The following is a 24,519-nucleotide window of genomic DNA, read 5'->3' on the forward strand; positions in this document are numbered from 1 at the left end:
ACACCCGAAAACACACGAACACACACGAACACACACGAACACACTCGAAAACACACGAACACACACACGATCACTCACGAACACACACGAACACATGCGAACACACACGAACACACTCGAAAACACACGAACACACACACGAACACACACGAACACACTCGAACACACCCGAAAACACACGAACACACCCGAACACATGCGAACACACTCGTACATACACACGAACACACCCGAACACACTCGAACACACACTCGAACACACACGAACACATGCGAACACACTCGAACAAACGAACACACACACTCGAACACATACCTTAAGACTCAACCTTGGTCCAGCTACAATGTTTATATGACAGTGATCTAAAAAGAAATTTTTAACGTTTGTTAGAAAGTCCGGCAACAACGCATCCAGTTATTGTGGTTACAAGATATTAAAGTTTATCAAAATTGGATTCTCAACATTCATTAGGAAATCCGGCAACAACGTATCCGGTTAGAATAATTACATGACATTATAGTGAATCAAATATTAATTTTTAATATTTATTACGAAATCTGGCAACAACGTGTCCAATTATTGTGGTAGCATGACAATGAAGTGAATCAAAAGTATATTTTCAACATTTATTACGAACTTGGCATCAACTTGTCCACACACACGAACACACTGACCTTAAGACCCAACCTTGGGTCTCAGACACCACCAAAAAGGCCGCAATATGGGCATGTGGTAGACTGCCGTTCGAACTGCTACCTACTAATCCAACCCGATGGTTCGCCAAGATCGGGTGGGTTCACCTATATAGTTGCTATGCAACACCGAGTACATCATTCGAAGGGTTCGAGAACTTCCTCGGCATACACACACACATACATACACGAAAACACACGAACACACACACGAACACACACCAACACACACGAACACACACGAACACACACGAACACACACGAACACACACGAACACACACGAACACACACGAACACACACGAACACACACGAACACACACGAACACACACGAACACACTCGAACACACTCGAACACACCCGAAAACACACGAACACACACGAACACACACGAACACACTCGAAAACACACGAACACACACACGATCACTCACGAACACACACGAACACATGCGAACACACACGAACACACTCGAAAACACACGAACACACACACGAACACACACGAACACACTCGAACACACCCGAAAACACACGAACACACCCGAACACATGCGAACACACTCGTACATACACACGAACACACCCGAACACACTCGAACACACACTCGAACACACACGAACACATGCGAACACACTCGAACAAACGAACACACACACTCGAACACATACCTTAAGACTCAACCTTGGTCCAGCTACAATGTTTATATGACAGTGATCTAAAAAGAAATTTTTAACGTTTGTTAGAAAGTCCGGCAACAACGCATCCAGTTATTGTGGTTACAAGATATTAAAGTTTATCAAAATTGGATTCTCAACATTCATTAGGAAATCCGGCAACAACGTATCCGGTTAGAATAATTACATGACATTATAGTGAATCAAATATTAATTTTTAATATTTATTACGAAATCTGGCAACAACGTGTCCAATTATTGTGGTAGCATGACAATGAAGTGAATCAAAAGTATATTTTCAACATTTATTACGAACTTGGCATCAACTTGTCCACACACACGAACACACTGACCTTAAGACCCAACCTTGGGTCTCAGACACCACCAAAAAGGCCGCAATATGGGCATGTGGTAGACTGCCGTTCGAACTGCTACCTACTAATCCAACCCGATGGTTCGCCAAGATCGGGTGGGTTCACCTATATAGTTGCTATGCAACACCGAGTACATCATTCGAAGGGTTCGAGAACTTCCTCGGCATACACACACACATACATACACGAAAACACACGAACACACACACGAACACACACCAACACACACGAACACACACGAACACACACGAACACACACGAACACACACGAACACACACGAACACACACGAACACACACGAACACACACGAACACACACGAACACACACGAACACACACGAACACACTCGAACACACTCGAACACACCCGAAAACACACGAACACACACGAACACACACGAACACACTCGAAAACACACGAACACACACACGATCACTCACGAACACACACGAACACATGCGAACACACACGAACACACTCGAAAACACACGAACACACACACGAACACACACGAACACACTCGAACACACCCGAAAACACACGAACACACCCGAACACATGCGAACACACTCGTACATACACACGAACACACCCGAACACACTCGAACACACACTCGAACACACACGAACACATGCGAACACACTCGAACAAACGAACACACACACTCGAACACATACCTTAAGACTCAACCTTGGTCCAGCTACAATGTTTATATGACAGTGATCTAAAAAGAAATTTTTAACGTTTGTTAGAAAGTCCGGCAACAACGCATCCAGTTATTGTGGTTACAAGATATTAAAGTTTATCAAAATTGGATTCTCAACATTCATTAGGAAATCCGGCAACAACGTATCCGGTTAGAATAATTACATGACATTATAGTGAATCAAATATTAATTTTTAATATTTATTACGAAATCTGGCAACAACGTGTCCAATTATTGTGGTAGCATGACAATGAAGTGAATCAAAAGTATATTTTCAACATTTATTACGAACTTGGCATCAACTTGTCCACACACACGAACACACTGACCTTAAGACCCAACCTTGGGTCTCAGACACCACCAAAAAGGCAGCAATATGGGCATGTGGTAGACTGCCGTTCGAACTGCTACCTACTAATCCAACCCGATGGTTCGCCAAGATCGGGTGGGTTCACCTATATAGTTGCTATGCAACACCGAGTACATCATTCGAAGGGTTCGAGAACTTCCTCGGCATCTTAGCAGAGGACGTGAGAAGACACGAGCCAGCCGCCATTTCCGGAGATTTCAATGCCTGGTCCATCGAATGGTGAAGCCGCAAGACGGACAGGAGAGGTGAAGCCTTGCAAGAAGTTTTCTCGACACTGAACCTCATTTAAATGAATGAGGGAACTACGAGTACCTTTCGTAAAGGCGTCGCGAGCTCCATCATCGACCTGACGTTCATTAACAGCGCCCTTGCGATCACACACGAACAAAACCGAACACACACAAGAACACATGCAAATACACGCGAACACACACGAACACAAACACGAACACACACGAACACACACGAACACACACGAACACATGCGAACACACACGAACACACACGAACACACCCGAACACACCCGAAAACACCCGAAAACACACGAACACATGCGAACACACACACGAACACACACGAACACACTCGAACACACCCGAAAACACACGAACACACACGAACCTACTCGAAAACACACGAACACACACGATCACACACGATAACACACGAACACACGCGAACACTCACGAACACACACGAACACACGCGAACACACCCGAAAACACACGAACACACACACGAAAACACACGAACACACTCGAAAATACACGAACACACCCGAACACACGCGAACACACACGAACACACACGAACACACTCGAATACACCCGAAAACACACGAACACACTCGAAAATACACGAACACACACGAACACACCCGAACACACACGAACAAACGCGAACACACATGAACACACACACAAACACACACAAACACACACGAACACACACGAACACATGCGAACACACTCGTACATACACACGAACACACACCCGAACACACACACGATCACACACGAACACACTCGAACACACACCCGAACACACACGAACACACCCGAACACACACGAACACACACTCGAACACATGTGAACACACTCGACACACATATGGACACACCCGAACACACACGAACACATGCGAACACACTCGTACATACACACGAACACACACCCGAACACACACACGATCACACACGAACACACTCGAACACACACCCGAACACACACGAACACACCCGAACACACACGAACACACACTCGAACACATGTGAACACACTCGACACACATATGGACACACCCGAACAAACACGAACACATGCGAACACACCCAAACACACGAACACATGCGAACACACACGAACACAAACACAAATATACTCGAACACACACGAACACACTCGTACACACCCGAACACACACGAACACATGCGAACACACACACGAACACACTCGAACAAACGAACACACACACTCGAACACATACCTTAAGACTCAACCTTGGTCCAGCTACAATGTTTATATGACAGTGATCTAAAAAGAAATTTTTAACGTTTGTTAGAAAGTCCGGCAACAACGCATCCAGTTATTGTGGTTACAAGATATTAAAGTTTATCAAAATTGGATTCTCAACATTCATTAGGAAATCCGGCAACAACGTATCCGGTTAGAATAATTACATGACATTATAGTGAATCAAATATTAATTTTTAATATTTATTACGAAATCTGGCAACAACGTGTCAAATTATTGTGGTAGCATGACAATGAAGTGAATCAAAAGTATATTTTCAACATTTATTACGAACTTGGCATCAACTTGTCCACACACACGAACACACTGACCTTAAGACCCAACCTTGGGTCTCAGACACCACCAAAAAGGCAGCAATATGGGCATGTGGTGGTAGACTGCCGTTCGAACTGCTACCTACTAATCCAACCCGATGGTTCGCCAAGATCGGGTGGGTTCACCTATATAGTTGCTATGCAACACCGAGTACATCATTCGAAGGGTTCGAGAACTTCCTCGGCATACACACACACATACATACACGAAAACACACGAACACACACACGAACACACACGAACACACACCCGAACACATGCGAACACACTCGAACACACACGAACACACCCGAACACACACGAACACATGCGAACACACACGAACACACACGAACACACACGAACACACTCGAACACACACGAACACACACGAACACACCCGAACACACCCGAAAACACCCGAAAACACACGAACACTCTCGAACACACGAACACACACACTCGAACACACGAACACACACACTCGAACACACGAACACACACACCCGAACACACACGAACACACACACGAACACACACGAACACACCCGAACACTCACGAACACACACGAACACACGCGAACACACCCGAAAACACACGAACACACACACGAACACACACACCCGAACACACACGAACACACACACGAACACACACGAACACACCCGAACACTCACGAACACACCCGAACACACACGAACACACACGAACACTCACGAATACACTCGAACACACACGAACACATGCGAACACACTCGAACACATGCGAACACACCCGAACACACCCGAACACACCCGAACACACACACGAACACTCACTCGAACACACTCGAACACACGCGAACACTCTCGAACACACACGAACACACACGAACACACACGAACACACCCGAAAACACCCGAAAACACACGAACACATGCGAACACACACACGAACACACACGAACACACACGAACACACCCGAAAACACCCGAAAACACACGAACACATGCGAACACACACACGAACACACACGAACACACACGAACACACTCGAAAACACACGAACACACACACGATCACTCACGAACACACACGAACACATGCGAACACACCCGAACACACACGAACACACACGAACACTCACGAATACACTCGAACACACACGAACACATGCGAACACACTCGAACACATGCGAACACACCCGAACACACCCGAACACACCCGAACACACACACGAACACTCACTCGAACACACTCGAACACACACGAACACACACGAACACACACGAACACACACGAACACACACGAACACACCCGAAAACACCCGAAAACACACGAACACATGCGAACACACACACGAACACACACGAACACACTCGAACACACTCGAACACACTCGAACACACCCGAAAACACACGAACACACACGAACACACACGAACACACACGAACACACTCGAAAACACACGAACACACACACGATCACTCACGAACACACACGAACACATGCGAACACACACGAACACACTCGAAAACACACGAACACACACACGATCACTCACGAACACACTCGAAAACACACGAACACACACACGATCACTCACGAACACACACGAACACATGCGAACACACCCGAACACACACAAACACACACGAACACACACCCGAACACATGCGAACACACTCGAACACACACGAACACACACGAACACACACGAACACACCCGAACACATGCGAACACACACACGAACACACACGAACACACACGAACACACACGAACACACACGAATACACCCAAAGACACCCGAAAACACACGAACACATGCGATCACACACACGAACACACACGAATACACACGAACGCACCCGAACACACCCGAAAACACACGAACACACTCGAAAATTCACGAACACACCCGAACACACGCGAACACACACGAACACACACCCGAACACATGCGAACACACTCGAACACACACGAACACACACGAACACACCCGAACACACACGAACACACCCGAACACACACGAACACACACGAACACACACGAACACACTCGAACACACACGAACACACCCGAACACACCCGAAAACACCCGAAAACACACGAACACATGCGAACACACACACGAACACACACGAACACACTCGAACACACCCGAAAACACACGAACACACACGAACACTCACGAATACACTCGAACACACACGAACACATGCGAACACACTCGAACACATGCGAACACACACGCAAACACACTCGAAAACACACGAACACACCCGAACACACGCGAACAACACACTCGAAAACACACGAACACACACACGAACATACACGAACACACCCGAACACTCACGAACACACTCGAACACACACGAACACATGCGAACACACTCGAACAAACGAACACACACACTCGAACACATACCTTAAGACTCAACCTTGGTCCAGCTACAATGTTTATATGACAGTGATCTAAAAAGAAATTTTTAACGTTTGTTAGAAAGTCCGGCAACAACGCATCCAGTTATTGTGGTTACAAGATATTAAAGTTTATCAAAATTGGATTCTCAACATTCATTAGGAAATCCGGCAACAACGTATCCGGTTAGAATAATTACATGACATTATAGTGAATCAAATATTAATTTTTAATATTTATTACGAAATCTGGCAACAACGTGTCCAATTATTGTGGTAGCATGACAATGAAGTGAATCAAAAGTATATTTTCAACATTTATTACGAACTTGGCATCAACTTGTCCACACACACGAACACACTGACCTTAAGACCCAACCTTGGGTCTCAGACACCACCAAAAAGGCAGCAATATGGGCATGTGGTAGACTGCCGTTCGAACTGCTACCTACTAATCCAACCCGATGGTTCGCCAAGATCGGGTGGGTTCACCTATATAGTTGCTATGCAACACCGAGTACATCATTCGAAGGGTTCGAGAACTTCCTCGGCATCTTAGCAGAGGACGTGAGAAGACACGAGCCAGCCGCCATTTCCGGAGATTTCAATGCCTGGTCCATCGAATGGTGAAGCCGCAAGACGGACAGGAGAGGTGAAGCCTTGCAAGAAGTTTTCTCGACACTGAACCTCATTTAAATGAATGAGGGAACTACGAGTACCTTTCGTAAAGGCGTCGCGAGCTCCATCATCGACCTGACGTTCATTAACAGCGCCCTTGCGATCACACACGAACAAAACCGAACACACACAAGAACACATGCAAATACACGCGAACACACACGAACACAAACACGAACACACACGAACACACACGAACACATGCGAACACACACGAACACACACGAACACACCCGAACACACCCGAAAACACCCGAAAACACACGAACACATGCGAACACACACACGAACACACACGAACACACTCGAACACACCCGAAAACACACGAACACACACGAACCTACTCGAAAACACACGAACACACACGATCACACACGATAACACACGAACACACGCGAACACTCACGAACACACACACGATCACACATGATAACACACGAAAACACGCGAACACTCACGAACACACACGAACACATGCGAACACACACACGAACACACACACGAACACACACACGAACACACACCAACACACACGAACACACACGAACACACACGAACACACACGAACACACACGAACACACACGAACACACACGAACACACTCGAACACACCCGAAAACACACGAACACACCCGAACACATGCGAACACACTCGTACATACACACGAACACACCCGAACACACTCGAACACACACTCGAACACACACGAACACATGCGAACACACTCGAACAAACGAACACACACACTCGAACACATACCTTAAGACTCAACCTTGGTCCAGCTACAATGTTTATATGACAGTGATCTAAAAAGAAATTTTTAACGTTTGTTAGAAAGTCCGGCAACAACGCATCCAGTTATTGTGGTTACAAGATATTAAAGTTTATCAAAATTGGATTCTCAACATTCATTAGGAAATCCGGCAACAACGTATCCGGTTAGAATAATTACATGACATTATAGTGAATCAAATATTAATTTTTAATATTTATTACGAAATCTGGCAACAACGTGTCCAATTATTGTGGTAGCATGACAATGAAGTGAATCAAAAGTATATTTTCAACATTTATTACGAACTTGGCATCAACTTGTCCACACACACGAACACACTGACCTTAAGACCCAACCTTGGGTCTCAGACACCACCAAAAAGGCCGCAATATGGGCATGTGGTAGACTGCCGTTCGAACTGCTACCTACTAATCCAACCCGATGGTTCGCCAAGATCGGGTGGGTTCACCTATATAGTTGCTATGCAACACCGAGTACATCATTCGAAGGGTTCGAGAACTTCCTCGGCATACACACACACATACATACACGAAAACACACGAACACACACACGAACACACACCAACACACACGAACACACACGAACACACACGAACACACACGAACACACACGAACACACACGAACACACACGAACACACACGAACACACACGAACACACACGAACACACACGAACACACTCGAACACACTCGAACACACCCGAAAACACACGAACACACACGAACACACACGAACACACTCGAAAACACACGAACACACACACGATCACTCACGAACACACACGAACACATGCGAACACACACGAACACACTCGAAAACACACGAACACACACACGAACACACACGAACACACTCGAACACACCCGAAAACACACGAACACACCCGAACACATGCGAACACACTCGTACATACACACGAACACACCCGAACACACTCGAACACACACTCGAACACACACGAACACATGCGAACACACTCGAACAAACGAACACACACACTCGAACACATACCTTAAGACTCAACCTTGGTCCAGCTACAATGTTTATATGACAGTGATCTAAAAAGAAATTTTTAACGTTTGTTAGAAAGTCCGGCAACAACGCATCCAGTTATTGTGGTTACAAGATATTAAAGTTTATCAAAATTGGATTCTCAACATTCATTAGGAAATCCGGCAACAACGTATCCGGTTAGAATAATTACATGACATTATAGTGAATCAAATATTAATTTTTAATATTTATTACGAAATCTGGCAACAACGTGTCCAATTATTGTGGTAGCATGACAATGAAGTGAATCAAAAGTATATTTTCAACATTTATTACGAACTTGGCATCAACTTGTCCACACACACGAACACACTGACCTTAAGACCCAACCTTGGGTCTCAGACACCACCAAAAAGGCAGCAATATGGGCATGTGGTAGACTGCCGTTCGAACTGCTACCTACTAATCCAACCCGATGGTTCGCCAAGATCGGGTGGGTTCACCTATATAGTTGCTATGCAACACCGAGTACATCATTCGAAGGGTTCGAGAACTTCCTCGGCATCTTAGCAGAGGACGTGAGAAGACACGAGCCAGCCGCCATTTCCGGAGATTTCAATGCCTGGTCCATCGAATGGTGAAGCCGCAAGACGGACAGGAGAGGTGAAGCCTTGCAAGAAGTTTTCTCGACACTGAACCTCATTTAAATGAATGAGGGAACTACGAGTACCTTTCGTAAAGGCGTCGCGAGCTCCATCATCGACCTGACGTTCATTAACAGCGCCCTTGCGATCACACACGAACAAAACCGAACACACACAAGAACACATGCAAATACACGCGAACACACACGAACACAAACACGAACACACACGAACACACACGAACACACACGAACACATGCGAACACACACGAACACACACGAACACACCCGAACACACCCGAAAACACCCGAAAACACACGAACACATGCGAACACACACACGAACACACACGAACACACTCGAACACACCCGAAAACACACGAACACACACGAACCTACTCGAAAACACACGAACACACACGATCACACACGATAACACACGAACACACGCGATCACTCACGAACACACACGAACACACGCGAACACACCCGAAAACACACGAACACACACACGAAAACACACGAACACACTCGAAAATACACGAACACACCCGAACACACGCGAACACACACGAACACACACGAACACACTCGAATACACCCGAAAACACACGAACACACTCGAAAATACACGAACACACACGAACACACCCGAACACACACGAACAAACGCGAACACACATGAACACACACACAAACACACACAAACACACACGAACACACACGAACACATGCGAACACACTCGTACATACACACGAACACACACCCGAACACACACACGATCACACACGAACACACTCGAACACACACCCGAACACACACGAACACACCCGAACACACACGAACACACACTCGAACACATGTGAACACACTCGACACACATATGGACACACCCGAACACACACGAACACATGCGAACACACTCGTACATACACACGAACACACACCCGAACACACACACGATCACACACGAACACACTCGAACACACACCCGAACACACACGAACACACCCGAACACACACGAACACACACTCGAACACATGTGAACACACTCGACACACATATGGACACACCCGAACAAACACGAACACATGCGAACACACCCAAACACACGAACACATGCGAACACACACGAACACAAACACAAATATACTCGAACACACACGAACACACTCGTACACACCCGAACACACACGAACACATGCGAACACACACACGAACACACTCGTACACACCCGAACACACACGAACACATGCGAACACACACACGAACACACCCGAACACACACCCGTACAAACTCGAACACATACGAACACACTCGTACATACACACGAACACACCCGAACACACACGAACACAATCGAACACACACGAACACATGCGAACACACACGAACACATCCGAACCCAACCGAACACATCCGAACACACACGAACACACCCGAACACACACGAACACACACGAACACATGCGAACACACACGAACACATCCGAACACACCCGAACACACACGAACACACACGAACACACCCGAACACATCCGAACACATGCGAACATACACGAACACACCCGAACATACACGAACACACCCGAACACATGCGAACACACACCCGAACACGCACGAACACACACCCGTACACACTCGAACACACACGAACACACCCGAACACGCACGAACACACACGAACACATGCGAACACACACGAACACATCCGAACCCAACCGAACACACACGAACCCAACCGAACACACACGAACACACCCGAACACATCCGAACACATGCGAACATACACGAACACACCCGAACACACACGAACACACACGAACACATGCGAACACATACGAACACATCCGAACCCAACCGAACACACACGAACCCAACCGAACACACACGAACACACCCGAACACATCCGAACACATGCGAACATACACGAACACACCCGAACACATGCGAACACACCCGAACACATGTGAACACAACCGAACACACACCCGTACACACTCGAGCACATACGAACACACTCGAACACATGCGAACATACACGAACACACACGAACACACACGAACACACCCGAAAACACCCGAAAACACACGAACACACACGAACACACACGAACACACCCGAAAACACACGAACACACACGAACACACACCCGAACACATGCGAACACACTCGAACACACACGAACACACCCGAACTTACACGAACACATGCGAACACACACGAACACACACGAACACACAAGAACACACTCGAACACACACGAACACACACGAACACACACGAACACACACGAACACACACGAACACACACGAACACACACGAACACACTCGAAAACACACGAACACATGCGAACACACACACGAACACACTCGAACACACCCGAAAACACACGAACACACTCGAAAACACACGAACACACACACGATCACACATGATAACACACGAAAACACGCGAACACTCACGAACACACACGAACACATGCGAACACACACACGAACACACACACGAACACACACACGAACACACACCAACACACACGAACACACACGAACACACACGAACACACACGAACACACACGAACACACACGAACACACACGAACACACACGAACACACACGAACACACACGAACACACACGAACACACACGAACACACACGAACACACACGAACACACTCGAACACACTCGAACACACCCGAAAACACACGAACACACACGAACACACACGAACACACTCGAAAACACACGAACACACACACGATCACTCACGAACACACACGAACACATGCGAACACACACGAACACACTCGAAAACACACGAACACACACACGAACACACACGAACACACTCGAACACACCCGAAAACACACGAACACACCCGAACACATGCGAACACACTCGTACATACACACGAACACACCCGAACACACTCGAACACACACTCGAACACACACGAACACATGCGAACACACTCGAACAAACGAACACACACACTCGAACACATACCTTAAGACTCAACCTTGGTCCAGCTACAATGTTTATATGACAGTGATCTAAAAAGAAATTTTTAACGTTTGTTAGAAAGTCCGGCAACAACGCATCCAGTTATTGTGGTTACAAGATATTAAAGTTTATCAAAATTGGATTCTCAACATTCATTAGGAAATCCGGCAACAACGTATCCGGTTAGAATAATTACATGACATTATAGTGAATCAAATATTAATTTTTAATATTTATTACGAAATCTGGCAACAACGTGTCCAATTATTGTGGTAGCATGACAATGAAGTGAATCAAAAGTATATTTTCAACATTTATTACGAACTTGGCATCAACTTGTCCACACACACGAACACACTGACCTTAAGACCCAACCTTGGGTCTCAGACACCACCAAAAAGGCCGCAATATGGGCATGTGGTAGACTGCCGTTCGAACTGCTACCTACTAATCCAACCCGATGGTTCGCCAAGATCGGGTGGGTTCACCTATATAGTTGCTATGCAACACCGAGTACATCATTCGAAGGGTTCGAGAACTTCCTCGGCATACACACACACATACATACACGAAAACACACGAACACACACACGAACACACACCAACACACACGAACACACACGAACACACACGAACACACACGAACACACACGAACACACACGAACACACACGAACACACACGAACACACACGAACACACACGAACACACACGAACACACTCGAACACACTCGAACACACCCGAAAACACACGAACACACACGAACACACACGAACACACTCGAAAACACACGAACACACACACGATCACTCACGAACACACACGAACACATGCGAACACACACGAACACACTCGAAAACACACGAACACACACACGAACACACACGAACACACTCGAACACACCCGAAAACACACGAACACACCCGAACACATGCGAACACACTCGTACATACACACGAACACACCCGAACACACTCGAACACACACTCGAACACACACGAACACATGCGAACACACTCGAACAAACGAACACACACACTCGAACACATACCTTAAGACTCAACCTTGGTCCAGCTACAATGTTTATATGACAGTGATCTAAAAAGAAATTTTTAACGTTTGTTAGAAAGTCCGGCAACAACGCATCCAGTTATTGTGGTTACAAGATATTAAAGTTTATCAAAATTGGATTCTCAACATTCATTAGGAAATCCGGCAACAACGTATCCGGTTAGAATAATTACATGACATTATAGTGAATCAAATATTAATTTTTAATATTTATTACGAAATCTGGCAACAACGTGTCCAATTATTGTGGTAGCATGACAATGAAGTGAATCAAAAGTATATTTTCAACATTTATTACGAACTTGGCATCAACTTGTCCACACACACGAACACACTGACCTTAAGACCCAACCTTGGGTCTCAGACACCACCAAAAAGGCCGCAATATGGGCATGTGGTAGACTGCCGTTCGAACTGCTACCTACTAATCCAACCCGATGGTTCGCCAAGATCGGGTGGGTTCACCTATATAGTTGCTATGCAACACCGAGTACATCATTCGAAGGGTTCGAGAACTTCCTCGGCATACACACACACATACATACACGAAAACACACGAACACACACACGAACACACACCAACACACACGAACACACACGAACACACACGAACACACACGAACACACACGAACACACACGAACACACACGAACACACACGAACACACACGAACACACACGAACACACACGAACACACACGAACACACTCGAACACACTCGAACACACCCGAAAACACACGAACACACACGAACACACACGAACACACTCGAAAACACACGAACACACACACGATCACTCACGAACACACACGAACACATGCGAACACACACGAACACACTCGAAAACACACGAACACACACACGAACACACACGAACACACTCGAACACACCCGAAAACACACGAACACACCCGAACACATGCGAACACACTCGTACATACACACGAACACACCCGAACACACTCGAACACACACTCGAACACACACGAACACATGCGAACACACTCGAACAAACGAACACACACACTCGAACACATACCTTAAGACTCAACCTTGGTCCAGCTACAATGTTTATATGACAGTGATCTAAAAAGAAATTTTTAACGTTTGTTAGAAAGTCCGGCAACAACGCATCCAGTTATTGTGGTTACAAGATATTAAAGTTTATCAAAATTGGATTCTCAACATTCATTAGGAAATCCGGCAACAACGTATCCGGTTAGAATAATTACATGACATTATAGTGAATCAAATATTAATTTTTAATATTTATTACGAAATCTGGCAACAACGTGTCCAATTATTGTGGTAGCATGACAATGAAGTGAATCAAAAGTATATTTTCAACATTTATTACGAACTTGGCATCAACTTGTCCACACACACGAACACACTGACCTTAAGACCCAACCTTGGGTCTCAGACACCACCAAAAAGGCAGCAATATGGGCATGTGGTAGACTGCCGTTCGAACTGCTACCTACTAATCCAACCCGATGGTTCGCCAAGATCGGGTGGGTTCACCTATATAGTTGCTATGCAACACCGAGTACATCATTCGAAGGGTTCGAGAACTTCCTCGGCATCTTAGCAGAGGACGTGAGAAGACACGAGCCAGCCGCCATTTCCGGAGATTTCAATGCCTGGTCCATCGAATGGTGAAGCCGCAAGACGGACAGGAGAGGTGAAGCCTTGCAAGAAGTTTTCTCGACACTGAACCTCATTTAAATGAATGAGGGAACTACGAGTACCTTTCGTAAAGGCGTCGCGAGCTCCATCATCGACCTGACGTTCATTAACAGCGCCCTTGCGATCACACACGAACAAAACCGAACACACACAAGAACACATGCAAATACACGCGAACACACACGAACACAAACACGAACACACACGAACACACACGAACACACACGAACACATGCGAACACACACGAACACACACGAACACACCCGAACACACCCGAAAACACCCGAAAACACACGAACACATGCGAACACACACACGAACACACACGAACACACTCGAACACACCCGAAAACACACGAACACACACGAACCTACTCGAAAACACACGAACACACACGATCACACACGATAACACACGAACACACGCGAACACTCACGAACACACACGAACACACGCGAACACACCCGAAAACACACGAACACACACACGAAAATACACGAACACACTCGAAAATACACGAACACACCCGAACACACGCGAACACACACGAACACACACGAACACACTCGAATACACCCGAAAACACACGAACACACTCGAAAATACACGAACACACACGAACACACCCGAACACACACGAACAAACGCGAACACACATGAACACACACACAAACACACACAAACACACACGAACACACACGAACACATGCGAACACACTCGTACATACACACGAACACACACCCGAACACACACACGATCACACACGAACACACTCGAACACACACCCGAACACACACGAACACACCCGAACACACACGAACACACACTCGAACACATGTGAACACACTCGACACACATATGGACACACCCGAACACACACGAACACATGCGAACACACTCGTACATACACACGAACACACACCCGAACACACACACGATCACACACGAACACACTCGAACACACACCCGAACACACACGAACACACCCGAACACACACGAACACACACTCGAACACATGTGAACACACTCGACACACATATGGACACACCCGAACAAACACGAACACATGCGAACACACCCAAACACACGAACACATGCGAACACACACGAACACAAACACAAATATACTCGAACACACACGAACACACTCGTACACACCCGAACACACACGAACACATGCGAACACACACACGAACACACTCGTACACACCCGAACACACACGAACACATGCGAACACACACACGAACACACCCGAACACACACCCGTACAAACTCGAACACATACGAACACACTCGTACATACACACGAACACACCCGAACACACACGAACACAATCGAACACACACGAACACATGCGAACACACACGAACACATCCGAACCCAACCGAACACATCCGAACACACACGAACACACCCGAACACACACGAACACACACGAACACATGCGAACACACACGAACACATCCGAACACACCCGAACACACACGAACACACACGAACACACCCGAACACATCCGAACACATGCGAACATACACGAACACACCCGAACATACACGAACACACCCGAACACATGCGAACACACACCCGAACACGCACGAACACACACCCGTACACACTCGAACACACACGAACACACCCGAACACGCACGAACACACACGAACACATGCGAACACACACGAACACATCCGAACCCAACCGAACACACACGAACCCAACCGAACACACACGAACACACCCGAACACATCCGAACACATGCGAACATACACGAACACACCCGAACACACACGAACACACACGAACACATGCGAACACATACGAACACATCCGAACCCAACCGAACACACACGAACCCAACCGAACACACACGAACACACCCGAACACATCCGAACACATGCGAACATACACGAACACACCCGAACACATGCGAACACACCCGAACACATGTGAACACAACCGAACACACACCCGTACACACTCGAGCACATACGAACACACTCGAACACATGCGAACATACACGAACACACACGAACACACACGAACACACCCGAAAACACCCGAAAACACACGAACACACACGAACACACACGAACACACCCGAAAACACACGAACACACACGAACACACACCCGAACACATGCGAACACACTCGAACACACACGAACACACCCGAACTTACACGAACACATGCGAACACACACGAACACACACGAACACACAAGAACACACTCGAACACACACGAACACACACGAACACACACGAACACACACGAACACACACGAACACACACGAACACACACGAACACACTCGAAAACACACGAACACATGCGAACACACACACGAACACACTCGAACACACCCGAAAACACACGAACACACTCGAAAACACACGAACACACACACGATCACACATGATAACACACGAAAACACGCGAACACTCACGAACACACACGAACACATGCGAACACACACACGAACACACACACGAACACACACACGAACACACACCAACACACACGAACACACACGAACACACACGAACACACACGAACACACACGAACACACACGAACACACACGAACACACACGAACACACACGAACACACACGAACACACACGAACACACACGAACACACACGAACACACTTGAACACACTCGAACACACCCGAAAACACACGAACACACACGAACACACACGAACACACTCGAAAACACACGAACACACACACGATCACTCACGAACACACACGAACACATGCGAACACACACGAACACACTCGAAAACACACGAACACACACACGAACACACACGAACACACTCGAACACACCCGAAAACACACGAACACACCCGAACACATGCGAACACACTCGTACATACACACGAACACACCCGAACACACTCGAACACACACTCGAACACACACGAACACATGCGAACACACTCGAACAAACGAACACACACACTCGAACACATACCTTAAGACTCAACCTTGGTCCAGCTACAATGTTTATATGACAGTGATCTAAAAAGAAATTTTTAACGTTTGTTAGAAAGTCCGGCAACAACGCATCCAGTTATTGTGGTTACAAGATATTAAAGTTTATCAAAATTGGATTCTCAACATTCATTAGGAAATCCGGCAACAACGTATCCGGTTAGAATAATTACATGACATTATAGTGAATCAAATATTAATTTTTAATATTTATTACGAAATCTGGCAACAACGTGTCCAATTATTGTGGTAGCATGACAATGAAGTGAATCAAAAGTATATTTTCAACATTTATTACGAACTTGGCATCAACTTGTCCACACACACGAACACACTGACCTTAAGACCCAACCTTGGGTCTCAGACACCACCAAAAAGGCCGCAATATGGGCATGTGGTAGACTGCCGTTCGAACTGCTACCTACTAATCCAACCCGATGGTTCGCCAAGATCGGGTGGGTTCACCTATATAGTTGCTATGCAACACCGAGTACATCATTCGAAGGGTTCGAGAACTTCCTCGGCATACACACACACATACATACACGAAAACACACGAACACACACACGAACACACACCAACACACACGAACACACACGAACACACACGAACACACACGAACACACACGAACACACACGAACACACACGAACACACACGAACACACACGAACACACACGAACACACACGAACACACTCGAACACACTCGAACACACCCGAAAACACACGAACACACACGAACACACACGAACACACTCGAAAACACACGAACACACACACGATCACTCACGAACACACACGAACACATGCGAACACACACGAACACACTCGAAAACACACGAACACACACACGAACACACACGAACACACTCGAACACACCCGAAAACACACGAACACACCCGAACACATGCGAACACACTCGTACATACACACGAACACACCCGAACACACTCGAACACACACTCGAACACACACGAACACATGCGAACACACTCGAACAAACGAACACACACACTCGAACACATACCTTAAGACTCAACCTTGGTCCAGCTACAATGTTTATATGACAGTGATCTAAAAAGAAATTTTTAACGTTTGTTAGAAAGTCCGGCAACAACGCATCCAGTTATTGTGGTTACAAGATATTAAAGTTTATCAAAATTGGATTCTCAACATTCATTAGGAAATCCGGCAACAACGTATCCGGTTAGAATAATTACATGACATTATAGTGAATCAAATATTAATTTTTAATATTTATTACGAAATCTGGCAACAACGTGTCCAATTATTGTGGTAGCATGACAATGAAGTGAATCAAAAGTATATTTTCAACATTTATTACGAACTTGGCATCAACTTGTCCACACACACGAACACACTGACCTTAAGACCCAACCTTGGGTCTCAGACACCACCAAAAAGGCCGCAATATGGGCATGTGGTAGACTGCCGTTCGAACTGCTACCTACTAATCCAACCCGATGGTTCGCCAAGATCGGGTGGGTTCACCTATATAGTTGCTATGCAACACCGAGTACATCATTCGAAGGGTTCGAGAACTTCCTCGGCATACACACACACATACATACACGAAAACACACGAACACACACACGAACACACACCAACACACACGAACACACACGAACACACACGAACACACACGAACACACACGAACACACACGAACACACACGAACACACACGAACACACACGAACACACACGAACACACACGAACACACACGAACACACTCGAACACACTCGAACACACCCGAAAACACACGAACACACACGAACACACACGAACACACTCGAAAACACACGAACACACACACGATCACTCACGAACACACACGAACACATGCGAACACACACGAACACACTCGAAAACACACGAACACACACACGAACACACACGAACACACTCGAACACACCCGAAAACACACGAACACACCCGAACACATGCGAACACACTCGTACATACACACGAACACACCCGAACACACTCGAACACACACTCGAACACACACGAACACATGCGAACACACTCGAACAAACGAACACACACACTCGAACACATACCTTAAGACTCAACCTTGGTCCAGCTACAATGTTTATATGACAGTGATCTAAAAAGAAATTTTTAACGTTTGTTAGAAAGTCCGGCAACAACGCATCCAGTTATTGTGGTTACAAGATATTAAAGTTTATCAAAATTGGATTCTCAACATTCATTAGGAAATCCGGCAACAACGTATCCGGTTAGAATAATTACATGACATTATAGTGAATCAAATATTAATTTTTAATATTTATTACGAAATCTGGCAACAACGTGTCCAATTATTGTGGTAGCATGACAATGAAGTGAATCAAAAGTATATTTTCAACATTTATTACGAACTTGGCATCAACTTGTCCACACACACGAACACACTGACCTTAAGACCCAACCTTGGGTCTCAGACACCACCAAAAAGGCAGCAATATGGGCATGTGGTAGACTGCCGTTCGAACTGCTACCTACTAATCCAACCCGATGGTTCGCCAAGATCGGGTGGGTTCACCTATATAGTTGCTATGCAACACCGAGTACATCATTCGAAGGGTTCGAGAACTTCCTCGGCATCTTAGCAGAGGACGTGAGAAGACACGAGCCAGCCGCCATTTCCGGAGATTTCAATGCCTGGTCCATCGAATGGTGAAGCCGCAAGACGGACAGGAGAGGTGAAGCCTTGCAAGAAGTTTTCTCGACACTGAACCTCATTTAAATGAATGAGGGAACTACGAGTACCTTTCGTAAAGGCGTCGCGAGCTCCATCATCGACCTGACGTTCATTAACAGCGCCCTTGCGATCACACACGAACAAAACCGAACACACACAAGAACACATGCAAATACACGCGAACACACACGAACACAAACACGAACACACACGAACACACACGAACACACACGAACACATGCGAACACACACGAACACACACGAACACACCCGAACACACCCGAAAACACCCGAAAACACACGAACACATGCGAACACACACACGAACACACACGAACACACTCGAACACACCCGAAAACACACGAACACACACGAACCTACTCGAAAACACACGAACACACACGATCACACACGATAACACACGAACACACGCGAACACTCACGAACACACACGAACACACGCGAACACACCCGAAAACACACGAACACACACACGAAAACACACGAACACACTCGAAAATACACGAACACACCCGAACACACGCGAACACACACGAACACACACGAACACACTCGAATACACCCGAAAACACACGAACACACTCGAAAATACACGAACACACACGAACACACCCGAACACACACGAACAAACGCGAACACACATGAACACACACACAAACACACACAAACACACACGAACACACACGAACACATGCGAACACACTCGTACATACACACGAACACACACCCGAACACACACACGATCACACACGAACACACTCGAACACACACCCGAACACACACGAACACACCCGAACACACACGAACACACACTCGAACACATGTGAACACACTCGACACACATATGGACACACCCGAACACACACGAACACATGCGAACACACTCGTACATACACACGAACACACACCCGAACACACACACGATCACACACGAACACACTCGAACACACACCCGAACACACACGAACACACCCGAACACACACGAACACACACTCGAACACATGTGAACACACTCGACACACATATGGACACACCCGAACAAACACGAACACATGCGAACACACCCAAACACACGAACACATGCGAACACACACGAACACAAACACAAATATACTCGAACACACACGAACACACTCGTACACACCCGAACACACACGAACACATGCGAACACACACACGAACATACCCGAACACACACCCGTACAAACTCGAACACATACGAACACACTCGTACATACACACGAACACACCGGAACACACACGAACACAATCGAACACACACGAACACATGCGAACACACACGAACACATCCGAACCCAACCGAACACATCCGAACACACACGAACACACCCGAACACACACGAACACACACGAACACATGCGAACACACACGAACACATCCGAACACACCCGAACACACACGAACACACACGAACACACCCGAACACATCCGAACACATGCGAACATACACGAACACACCCGAACATACACGAACACACCCGAACACATGCGAACACACACCCGAACACGCACGAACACACACCCGTACACACTCGAACACACACGAACACACCCGAACACGCACGAACACACACGAACACATGCGAACACACACGAACACATCCGAACCCAACCGAACACACACGAACCCAACCGAACACACACGAACACACCCGAACACATCCGAACACATGCGAACATACACGAACACACCCGAACACATGCGAACACACCCGAACACATGTGAACACAACCGAACACACACCCGTACACACTCGAACACATCCGAACACACCCGAACACACACGAACACACCCGAACACATCCGAACACATGCGAACATACACGAACACACCCGAACATACACGAACACACCCGAACACATGCGAACACACACCCGTACACACTCGAACACACACCCGTACACACTCGAACACACACGAACACACCCGAACACACACGAACACACACGAACACATGCGAACACACACGAACACATCCGAACCCAACCGAACACACACGAACCCAACCGAACACACACGAACACACCCGAACACATCCGAACACATGCGAACATACACGAACACACCCGAACACATGCGAACACACCCGAACACATGTGAACACAACCGAACACACACCTGTACACACTCGAGCACATACGAACACACTCGAACACATGCGAACATACACGAACACACACGAACACACACGAACACACTCGAAAACACACGAACACACACACGATCACACATGATAACACACGAAAACACGCGAACACTCACGAACACACACGAACACATGCGAACACACACACGAACACACACACGAACACACACACGAACACACACCAACACACACGAACACACACGAACACACACGAACACACACGAACACACACGAACACACACGAACACACACGAACACACACGAACACACACGAACACACACGAACACACACGAACACACACGAACACACTCGAACACACTCGAACACACCCGAAAACACACGAACACACACGAACACACACGAACACACTCGAAAACACACGAACACACACACGATCACTCACGAACACACACGAACACATGCGAACACACACGAACACACTCGAAAACACACGAACACACACACGAACACACACGAACACACTCGAACACACCCGAAAACACACGAACACACCCGAACACATGCGAACACACTCGTACATACACACGAACACACCCGAACACACTCGAACACACACTCGAACACACACGAACACATGCGAACACACTCGAACAAACGAA

The sequence above is a fragment of the Diorhabda sublineata genome, chromosome 4, assembly GCF_026230105.1.
Source record: "Diorhabda sublineata isolate icDioSubl1.1 chromosome 4, icDioSubl1.1, whole genome shotgun sequence".
Taxonomy (NCBI): domain Eukaryota; kingdom Metazoa; phylum Arthropoda; class Insecta; order Coleoptera; family Chrysomelidae; genus Diorhabda; species Diorhabda sublineata.